The following is a 12,439-nucleotide window of genomic DNA, read 5'->3' as shown; positions in this document are numbered from 1 at the left end:
GAAAATGGAAGGCCAAAAAAGAAAAGGTATTTGCTCTTGAATTTTATTTTATTTATTTATTTTTCACTGTTTCTAGTTTTGTTTTTTCTTTTTTGTTTTTTAATGACAGATACAGAAAGATAATACAGGACCTCTTTCCAGAGTTCACAACCTAGATAAGAAAGCAAGAGCTATCACTTAATGGAGGCAAATTATTCCAGGAGATAAATGCCCATGAAGGTGCTTTTCAAAATACAAGTCCTTATACAGATGCTTAACTAAACGCTGACTTTGAGGTGTTTCCATTATATCTGAAAGGGCTTTGAGAAATACAAAATCTTGTGATTGGGTAAAACCAGTGGTCCAGCTAGCCAAAGGTCCTTTCCGGTGGCACCAATAACCACTGGGAAAGCAGAGGTAACTGCCAAATAATTTTTAACCCATGAATTTACCCAAAGTTTGAAAATACTGTGGGAAATCTTAGGAATCCCAGCAATCAGTGAATGGGTCATCCATATACCCAGTAGACGTGCATGTGCTATGCACGGCCACTCAAAATGCCTCTCACAGTAGCAGCACTTGAGAAGTCAACAATCTCCTGACATCTGGTTTTGCCCTGCCCTCTCCTATCTTCAATCACCGGTGTCAAAGGACACATATCAGTAGTTGGAAAGCATTAAACTCTGATAGTAAAGCAAAAATCAGAGGTAAAGGCAAATGTTTAACCAGTCACATTCAAACACAAGCTAGTGAATGAAAAATTTTAGGTTCAAAGGGCCAAATACTCTGCATTCTGGAGAAACCTCCATTTAAGTTTCTCATTCTGGTGAGTATGTTCACATTGCACTTTGCTGCCACAAACTGAATGGGTGTACATTTTTGGTGTGGATTTATCACTTGAAGATTTGAATTAGGAGACAGAAAGAAAATATTTTGTATTCATGAATTTTTAAAATATCCATCCAAGGGGGCACCTGGGTGGCTCAGTCAGTTGAGCGTCTGACTTCATCTCATGGTTCCTGAGCTCGAGCCAAGAACTGGGATCTCTACTGACAGCTCAGAGCCTGGAGCCTGCTTCAGATTCTTTGTCTCCATCTCTCTCTGCCCTTCCCTCTTTTCTCTCTCTCTCTCTCTTTCTCTCTCTCTCAAAAATAAATAAACATTAAAAAAATAAAAATACCCATCCATGGGAAAGGAGCCAAGGGTTAGTTTCTTATGGTGGGCAGTTGGGGGGTGGAATGTTCTCATGGAGCTACTATAAAGCTATGTCAGTTCATTTCCTGTTCTTTAATAGATTCTGTGGTGCAGCTGTTGTCTTGTTCAGGTTCAGGAAGCTCATTCAGAAGTATTGCAACGTCCCCATGTGGCAGCTTGTCTGTTGCCAAGCATAGTCAATCAAATCCAAGACCCCTCCATCTCTCTGGACCTCACTGTCCATTCTCCTAAAGCTTTAATCTTGTTAAATTGGTGCCAGATCCAGTGTTGCACTCTGCTCTTGAATTTTAATCTAAAAACAAAATGAACATAAATAAAACCAAGACAAATGACAAAAATAATAAAACATAAATATTCTTCACTTTTATTATAAATATGCTTGTCCAATTAGAGCCTAATTTTGAAAACATCAAGAAGCAAGAGGCTTAATTTTCAAATATTTGTTTTGACAATGAAGAAAAAGTCAATATGGGGAGGGCTGGGTGGCTGTCGGTTAAGCGTCTGACTTCGGCTCAGGTCATAATCTCAACGTTCATGAGTCTGAGCCCCGAATCGGGTTCTCTGCTGTCATTGTGGACCCTGCTTCAGATCCTCTGTCTCCCTGTCTCTTTGTTCCTCCCTTGCTTGTGCACGTGCTCTCGCTCTCTCGCTCTCTCAAAATTAAACACACATTAAAATTAAAAAAAAGGAAAGAATTACTTTCTACTTATTCTAGTTTTATCTCATTTTCCTATTTAATGAAAAATAGTTTTGGAGTTGTGATACTCCAGATGTCCTGAATTTATCATCGTTATTACGAGTAATACTATTGTGAATGTTATTATTATATTAGTAATTATTTTTGTCACTATGATCATGTAAAATATATATGTTATAAAATGTTAATAATAATGCATTCCATTAACATTTGTATTGGGCTTTATTTTCACATACATTATTTCATTTTTCACAAAATGCATGATCTTAGCATGGGCTTTGCCTGTCTGTGCCCACATATCACCCTGCTTTAACCCTTTCCGTTGTATGGTAAAAATGAACTTTTTTCTATCTTAGGTCAGGTTTCTTCGAAATAGACTCTGAGAGAGAGAGACATGTGCTTAGGAGTTTAGGAGCTGAAAAGAAGTGAAGGAAGGAAAGGTTTAGTCAGAAGAAGTTGAATAAGGATACATAAGCACCATAAGCCACCATAAGAAAAGTGTTTGGATGGTGTACATTTTATTATCGTTCTTTTATATCAGGGAATCTGCTAATCAGAAATACTAGCTGACTCCAGGTCACCCAGTCATTATAGAACTAGAGTCTTTCTTGTCCTATTTATTTTCATCCACCATACTGCTATGCTTCTAGCTGCTTTGCTTTCACTAGGGATGTCTTTCTTTAATCTCTGGACAAAATTAAAATTTATCAATGAAATGTTGAACGTGTCCAAATTCATTATTGACCTTATTGAGAATAACACATTTGTCTAAGCTTACAGGATGGAATTCTACTTTATTTTCAACTTGGTTACAGAAGATCTATATTTGATAACTTAATTATCTTGCATAAATAGATATAGTGTACTACAGCCCGATCATTTTTCTCACTTTTGCAATAAAAGGAAATTTTAGAAGCCAAAAGGATCAACTGCATAATTTTTAAGAGTTTTTCTGGAACCCATGTTTTTAATCTACCTATCTCTCTAAGCCTTTGCATAGGTACTGCTTTCCTAACCAATAATAAATTCAGCAAGTTAATGTTCAATAAATAATGTGCTACTCTATAGAGAAGCTCTTTCCCTCCCTCTTTTTCCATCTGAGTAATTAATACTGTTACCCAATATTAGCTCCTAACACAAGGATTTCAAAAGGTATTGTCTGCTATAGAATAGAATTGTCACTTTTAAGTATTGGAGTTGAATCACTATATGGTAGTAAAATATGACAAAAAATTAGCTTCTACCTAAGTAATAAACTTCCTTTCCCTGAAATAACAAAAATAACATAAACATCTTGAGCTAAATTATTAAATTATCATAGAGTTATGTCTGAGAGAGGAGAAAATCATTCTAAAAGTATGAAAGTACTCTAGCAAGAATTGACTAAAACCTCATTAAAGTAATTAACATAATTAAGAAAAAGTATATTTCTTTAAGGAGGACTCTACTTGAATCTGGAAACATCAGGAAGTCATATTATGCACATTCTTATTTAAGCACCAAGATACTTGCTGTCTTAATAAGCAGGAAAATCCTTATTTTGGATGTGAATGAATCAGGTTGTCTTAGAATGACGCTTTTACCCACTCAGATCACAGTGACTTTCCTTTTTTCTGATTCTGTGCTTACCAAACACATTTCTGATTGTAATTTGACTTTTAGACTAGCACATGTACAGATAGCATCTTAGTCATATTTGGGCCTTTAGTATAGCTTGCTCAAGGAGAGAAAATGTGCTGATCTACCTTTGAGTTCAGGCATTAAACATCTGTCTCTGGGGGCTTGGTTAATATGAGCCAGCTCTCACGAGACAAGTCTATTCTTAGTGTGTTGATACATCCAATCCTTATGTTTGCCAAGGCTAAGGAACTGACTACAGGCAGCTGCAGTGAACACTCAGAAATGATGAGGACAGATGAGGCATCCTGGAGAGAGCCAACGCCTTTCTTGCTACTCATGTGCCCAAGGCAACTTTTATTTTAACTTCAGTATCGAGCATTTACTATGTATTCAAAATCATGATAATAGCTCTTGAGAATTCACAGTTAGAAAACTTGAAGCTTTTCCAAGGAACTGAAAAACTCATTTATGAAATAATTTTATTCTTGTTCTGATAAAGGCAATAAGTGAGAATTCTAAGTATGAAGGACCACACTGTGTTAAAATTACAATATCATCATGACAGGAAAAGCATTCCAATTCCTTTATTTTACATCCATATGTGGAAAGAAAGCTTTTCCCATTTTATTTCCCTACATTGTCCAGAGTCATTATTTTAAATCATATTTGCTAAGTCTGATGTTCAAAAAACCTTTAAAATGGCCTCTTCTGTTCCACTAGAACAAAATGCATTATCTTAACATGGGCTTTGCCTAACTGTCTGTGTCCACATAAGAAACTGCTCTAACCCTTTCTGTCATATGGTAAAAATGAACTTTTTCCTATCTTGGGTCAGGTTTCTTGGAAATAGACTCTGAGAGAGAGAGAGATACATGTGCTTAGGAGTTTTATTGAAGCTGAAAGGAAGTGAAGGAAACAAAGTTCTAGGCAGAAGAAGTTGAACAAGGATACATTTAAAAACAAAGCCCAAGTTTGTCCCGGTGGGCACTCTAGAGCTTGAAAGGCCTTTCAGAGTGTTACTAAACTGTGACAAGAGGCAGGAACCTACACTTCCATCCTGAAGGGGAAATCTAGATAGTGCCTCACAGCATCTACTCTGGCTTTTCTGAACAGATGAACATCTTTCCCTACAGAGGAGTTTTTCACATGTTTTTCTGTTCCTCTTGTCTGGAATGCTCTCTTCCTTCACCACCCTGCTACTGTTGTCTGAAAGTTTTGGGTTATTTGTCAAGTCATTTAAAATGTTATAAATTTCTGGGGCACTTGAGTGGCTCAGTTGGTTAAATGTCCAACTTTGGTTCAGGTCATGATCTCACAGTTTGTGAGTTTAAGCCCTGCGTTGGTCTCCAGGCTGACATCTTGAAGCGTGGAGCCTGCTTCAGATTCTGTGTACCCCTCTCTCTCTCTGCCCCTCCCCTATTTTCACTCTGCCTCTCTCTCAATAATAAACATTTAAAATTTTTTTTAAAAGTTATAAATTCTTCAGAAAGATTTTCTCTGATCTGTGAGTCTAAAGTACATTTTTCTTTTAAGCCCTATCATAGTAACCTATACTTTTTACGTAAAATATTTTTATATAAAATTAATGAAGTACATAATTATATTCACTCAAAAGTATTTATTTGTCACTGAGGATATATGCTAACTATGTAGATGTGACAGAAGCTATACTCTTCAAGATAACAGTATAATACAAATGAAGAACAGCAATACTAAACAGAAAGACCACACAAAAAATATAATTATGTACTTTATTAATTTTATACACTTTGGTGAAAATGTAAATTGGTTTAACCACCATGGAAAACAGTATGGAAGTCCCTCAAAATAATAAAAATGGAATAAAATAATAACAATACGTAACAGCAATTCCACTTTTGGATATATGTCTGAAGAAAACAGAGTCGTTTTGTTGAAGAGATATCTGCACTCCCCTGTTCACTGCAGCATTATTCACAATAACCAAGGTATGGCAGCAACCTAAGTGTTTGAATGGGTATATGTATAAAGAAAATTTAATATATAGACAAAATATTATTCAACATTTAAAAAAAAAAAGACATCCTACCTTCTGCATCACAGGAATGAATCTGGAGGATATTACGTTAAGTGAAATAATCCAGAAAAGATAAATAGTACATGGTATCACCTATATGTGGAATCCAAAAACACAGACAAAAAATTGAACTCATAGAGTAGAAAAGTTGTTGCCAGGGACTGGGAGTGGGAGAAATAAAGAGAGTTTGCTGAAAAGGCACAAACTTTCAGCTATAAGATGAATAAGATCTGAGGATCTAATGAATAACATGGTAACTGTAGTCGATAACAAAATATTGAAATCTAAAATTTACTAAGAGAGTAGAACTTAAATATTTTCACTAAAAAAAGGAAATATACAAGTTGATGAATATGCTAATTAACTTAGTGGGAGGAATCTTTTCATATATATATTAGAAATATATATTTTTATTATGTATATATACATATATATACACACACACATAAATCACCACATGTACCCTTTAAATGCCTTATAATTTTATCTGTCAATTACTTCTCAGTAAAGTTAGAAAAAAATAAAGGCTTACAAATGAAAAATGGGAAAAAAAGGAAAAAAAATGATATGGTAACATGCATCATGAGAAGGATATGAAGCATATAATAAATTGAGATGGGATAAATTAGTCAAGTCATCAGTGTAAAAGTCATCTGCAACCAGGAAATGTCTGCATATTCTCCTTGTGTCCTCTGGATATCTTCTGTTATTTCACACTTGCACTGTGGATTCTGAGATTAATTGACAATCTTTATTATTGACTTCATCCCTTATAATCTAATAAATAACATATTCTAAATTGTCTAAATACTGAGTAAAGGAAAAGTGGGAATCAAAATAAGAAAATACCAATTGTCATATGGTAGCTCGCTTTAATAAATGAGAAAATGGGGGTGTAGAAGATGGTATTTTTCTTTAATATTAGTTTCTAACAGAGACTCCTAATGTTTAATTGAGAGGTTCTGAACTTTACTCCATTTCCAAATGACCTCACCTTAACAACATCCCTGTTTCTTTCAAAAGCGTTTCCCAATGGAAAAACTGAATTACAGATAGGAAATGTGCTTTAACTAACATTACTTTAGAATACTCTGCCTATAATCATGAAAGTGATTGATGCTCTTCAAGCCTCCAAGAACAAAGGAACCGTATTAGTTTCAAAGTAGGGATATGTTAAAATGTCTGTATTTCCCAAGGCAATCTACAGATTTGCACAGAGCTAGAACAAACAATCCTAAGATGTGTATGGAACCATAAAAGACTCTAAATAGCCAAAGCAATCCTACAAAAGAAAAGCACTGGAGGGCATTAGGCTAAGTGAAATAAGTCAATCAGAGAAAGACAGATATCATACATTTTCGCTCATATGTGGAACTTGAGAAACTTAACAGAAGACCATGGGGTAAGGAAGGGGAAAATATGGTTACAGAGAGGGAGGGAGGCAAACCATAAGAGATTCTTAAATATGGAGAACAAACTGAGAGTTGATGGGGAAGTGGGGGAGGGGAAAATGGGTCATGGGCATTGAAAAGGGCACTCGTTGGGATGAACACCTGGTGTTGTATGTAAGCGATGAATCATGGGAATCTACCCCTGAAACCAAGAGCACGCTGTATACACTGTATGTTAGCTAACTTGACAATAAATTATATTAAAAAGAAATAAAGAAATAAAAGTGAGACTAGGGCATCACAATTCCAGAACTCAAGTCTTATTATAAACTATAGTCAAGACACAATGGTACTGTCAAAACAGATTCATAGATCAATGGAACAGAATAGAAAACTCAGACCCACAACCATATGGTCAACTAATCTTCAACAAAGCAGGAAAGAGCGTCCAATGGAAAAAAAGACAGTCTCTTCAAGAAGTGGTGCTGGGAAAACTGGATGGCAACATGCAGAAGACTGAAACTGGACCATTTTCTTACACCATCCACAAAAATAAATTCAAAATTGTTGAAAGACCTAAATGTGAGACTTGAAACAATCAAAATTCTGGAGGAAAACATAGGTAGCGACCTTGGGCATAGCAACTTCCTACTAGACATGTCTCTGGAGGCAAGGGAAACAAAAGCATAAATGAACTATTGGGACCTCATCAAAGTAAAAAGCTTCTGCACAGTGAAGGAAACACTCACCAAAACTAAAAGGCAAACAAGGGAATAGGAGAAGATATTTGCAAATGACATATCAGATAAAGGGTTAGTATCCAAAATCTATAAAGAATTGATCAAACTCAACACTCAAAAAACAAATAAGCCAGTAAAGAAATTGGCAGAAGACATGAATAGACACTTTTCCCAAGAAGACACCCAGATGGCTAACACACACATGAAAAGATATATAGCATTACTCAACATCAGGGAAATACAAATCAAACCCATGATGAAATCCCACCTCACACCTGTCAAAATGGCTAAAATTAAAAACTCAGGAAACAACAGATGTTGGCAAAGATCCAGAAAAGGGGAACACTTTTGCACTTCTGGTGGGAATGCAAACTGACACAGCTACTCTAGAAAAACAGTATAGAGGTTCCTCAAAAAGTTAAAAAGAGAATTACCCCACAACCCACCAATTGCACTACTAGGTATTTACTCAAAGGATACAAAAATGCTGATTTGAAGCAGTTCATGGACCTTGGTGTTTATAGCAACATTATCAACAAAAGCAAAAGTATGGAAAGAGCCCAAATGTCCATCAACTAATGAATGAGTAAAGAAGTGGAATATATATACAATGCAATACTACTCAACCACCAAAAGGAATGGAATCTTGCCATGTGCAATGACATGGATGGAGCTAGAATGTATTATACTAAGCTGAGTAAGTCAGTTATAGAAAGACAAATACCATATGATTTCACTCAAATGTGGAATTTAAGAAACAAAACAGATGAACATATGGGAAGGTGGTAAAAAAAAAAGAGAGAAATAGATGGAAACAAACCATAGGAGACTCTTTATGACAGAGAACAAACTGAGGTTTGATGGAGGGAGGTGGGTGGGGGTCGGGCTAAGTGGCTAATAGGTATTAAGGAGGGCACTTGTTGCGTTGAGCACTGGGTGTTATATGTAAGTAATGAATCAATAAATTCTACTTCTGAAAACAAGATTACACTATAGGCTAACTAGAATTTAATTTTTTTTTTTAGTGCTTACTTATTTTTGAGAGAGAGAGAGAGAGGGTGGGGGCAGAGATTGGGAGACACCGAAACCAAAGCAGGCTCCAGGCTCTGAGCTGTCAGCACAGACCCTGATGTAGGGCTTGAACTCATGAACCTCAAGATCATGACCTGAGCTGAAGTCAGCCGCCTAACCAACTGAGCCACCCAGGCGCCCCATAGGCTAACTAGAATTTAAATAAAAATTTGAAAAAAAAAAGTACGGATAAAAATAATGCAATGTTATTAAGAGGGAAAAGGGTATTTCTGATTTTTTACACAAATTTGTAAAACAGTGTAAAGCCCAGTTTGGGGGCCAGAGGAGATGAACTGAGATGTGTCCACTCAAACAACAAGACAGGAAAAAAAATTCCTTTCCTCTACCTTTTGTTTTATTTAGGTCCTCAGTGGACTGGATGATGCCCAGTCACATTGGGGGCAAGCTACTTTGCAGATCTACTGATTGAAATGCTGATCTTATCCAGAAATAACCTTACAGTTACACTCAGAAATAATGTTTAACCTGGACATCTTGTAGCCTGTCAAGTTGACACATAAAACTTACCATCACAGCTATATAGCCATCAAAATTATTAATTAAATATATAAAGAGACTTTATTTATCTAATATGCATATCCTCATTCAGATATTCAGAAATTTAAGCTAAATGTAAGTTATTTCTCACCTTGTAAATTTTGTGCCTCAGTTAATTCTGAACATTAGTCTTTTTGACATGATTCATACACAAATAATCCTTTCTATTTAGATTGGGCATTGGCTTGGGGGCCTGAGTGATTCAGTTGGTTAAGTGTCCGACTTCCGCTCAGGTCATGACCTCCAGGTCTGTGAGTTCGAACCCTGCGACAGGCTCTGTGCAGAGCCTGCTTTGGATTCTGTGTCTCCCTCTCTTTCTGCCCCTCCCCCACTCACACTCTGTCTCTCTCTCTCTCTCTCTCAAAAAAAATAAATAAACATTAAAAAAATTTTAATAAGTAAATAAATATTAGAGTGGGCTTTGGCTATGTGCCTCATTCTAGAGTTTTCTTTTGAAAATCTGAATTTTTCAGAGAGTAACCTGCCTGCCATACTTGACTCTGAAGTTTCTTTAAATTTTCTTCAAGCTGATTAATGTGATTAACTGAAAGCTACTTATCTTAAGTCATTCCAAAACTTTTGCCAATTATACTTTTTAAAACATCAGAATATTTTCCTTTAGAATTTTTGAAAATTTTGTATTCTTTTAAACTCTAACTGATGAACATGTTTGTTCCTGCCAACTCATCTCTGCTTTGTTTGTGTTAACTCTACATTTTTTTCAAGATATTTATAAATTCCATTCCCAAGTCCTTCTTTTAAAAGAGGGAAATAGTCCTTCTTTCTCCTGAGAGACTAGAAAATCCTTCTACATATAGAATGAAGGTTTTAATTATGTGGAAAGATACTTGAAAGAGAGGGATGAAATCAAGTGACTCTAGCCATAAAGTTAAAGTAAAAAGCAGAGCACTTGTGAATTGATTATTTTAATAAATCATTTCAATAAGCCACTAAATTCATAAGTAAAATATATCAATGCATTAATTAAATATTAATATAATTGAATTCTTAACATAGTCTTTATTGCATTCGAGGGTTAGGACAATTTCTATTTGTGTTCATTTTTATTTTGTTTTACTTAAAATGTCTCTATGTGAATTTTTCTATGCAGATGAACTAATTGTATAATACTTTCTTTTAAAATTTTTTAATGGCAGTTACTTTTGGAAGACAAGACTTTTTATGTTTACAAAGTAAAATAGATGTTGAGAGAGATATAACATGTTAATAAAAAAGTAATCTAACTTGCCTTTTCATAGTTTGAATGTTTTTGCTTGGAACACTGATTTATAAAGTAATAGTCAGAAGTGTCATCTTAAATAAAGTGCTAACAACTAAATTTAACTTAAATTTAATTAAACTTAACTAAAGTGTTGCAATCATAACGCATATATTTGATACGAGAGCTTTACTTTAGAATCACAAGAAACTGAAAAATATGATAGCCTCTTATTTTGGTATATGCTGAACATGGATAAGAGTAATTGTGGCATATTAAAATCACAACTATATTTGTAAGCTCCGTTTCCAGAGAACACATGCATTACTTGGCAACATGTGAAATGTTAACTACAGGTTAATATTTCTCTTACATACTGCACTATTTTCTACTACGCACAACAAAATATTCTTCCTAAACATCAATGATGAAATCCTATTAACAAGTAATTGCTAAGCAACAAATGGACACAAATCTCATGACGTGTTGAATCTTCTAGTGTGGTAAAGAGAGCTAAAAAAAACAAACAAGCAAATAAATAAACGAAATACATTTGCAAATTAACGTGGTGAAATAAAAAAGGGTTAGGCTGACGTAGATGATGTTTTCATAAAAAGTCTTCTCTAACTTGCTAGTATTTAAACTGACAATTGACGGGTGCCTGGGTGGCTCGGTAGGCTAAGCGTCTGACTTCGGCCCAGGTCATGATCTCACGATTTGTAAGTTTGAGGCCCACATCAGGCTCTGTGCTGATACCTCAGAGTCTGGAGCATGCTTCAAATGTCGCCCTCTCTCTCTGTCCCTCCCATGCTCACGCTCTGTCTCTCTCTCTCTCTCAAAATAATTAAACATTAAAAAAAAGTTTAAACTGACAACTGAATGACGGGAAAATACAGAGGGAAATTATAACAGGCAAAGGGAACCACACATGGAACATTACTAGACTGGAAAAAGGCAATGTGTATTCATATTCCACAGGCAGTCTGAGCCAAGGTGATAGTCGTTGTAGGGGGAGGGATGCTCAGGGCAGATAACACTGCTGTTTTGAGGCAGCAGTGAGGGATTTTTATTTTACATAACAGTAACAGGAAGCCATTGAAGTGGGAGAAGCAGAAATATGACCATGTCCAATTCGTATCTTGTTTGTTACAAAGGGAGAGATCTCTCACCTCAAGGAAACTATAGTTGAAAGATTCCCAGTCTTAGAGGAAGTATAAACTAAAACTCTCAAAAGCACCTCAGGAAATAAAGAATAAGCATTTAGAATATTAGAATACACTTTATCTTCAGAGCACCAAGAGCAAATGATTGTTCCCGTCACATAGGGTTTTTCTCTTTCCTACTACCTGTTCAAGCTCCAGAGCTGCCACATACAGCCTGTGAATGGGCAGAAAAGAGTGGAAGAACAAGCTATAGAAACAGGTCTATACTGAAGACAGGTCTATATTGTCATTTCAATTAGATGAGAATATTTTTGTTTTTTTAAGAAAATATTAGAGTGACACAATTTTCACTTACCTATGCGTGACAACGAAGCAATGGACCTATAATCGAGTTTATCCTGGGAAGTGCATAACTAGATACCGGAGAAAACAATGAAAGTCCTATTTGGACGTGCCTTATTGAGCCTATCTCTGTAAATAAACACTTCATTTGTAATGCTGAAAGGGCAGGAAGGAATTGGTCATTTCACAAACTGCAGTTTAAACAACTTTTTACAACATTTAAACATGAGCTGATTTTCTTTGAACCCTAGGTTTGCTGTGTTTGTAGAATGCGTCACATGAAGTCCGCCAGGACGTAAGCCCCAAGACAGGCTTTGGCATTCTTTCTCACTTGCTGCACCTCCAGTGCACTGAAGAATACCTTGAATACCGTATGTGAGTCAATATT

The 12,439-nt window shown here is 35.7% G+C and overlaps 1 pseudogene; it reads right to left on the bottom strand.

Annotated features, from left to right (window-relative positions):
• Positions 1 to 1,192: 1,192 nt before the first annotated feature.
• On the bottom strand, positions 1,193 to 1,417 carry LOC102957799 (annotated as a pseudogene).
• Between the last annotated feature and the right edge of the window lie 11,022 nt (positions 1,418 to 12,439).

This window comes from Panthera tigris, chromosome C2, assembly GCF_018350195.1.
Source record: "Panthera tigris isolate Pti1 chromosome C2, P.tigris_Pti1_mat1.1, whole genome shotgun sequence".
NCBI lineage: Eukaryota > Metazoa > Chordata > Mammalia > Carnivora > Felidae > Panthera > Panthera tigris.
This window is presented reverse-complemented; position numbering and strand designations above follow the sequence as displayed.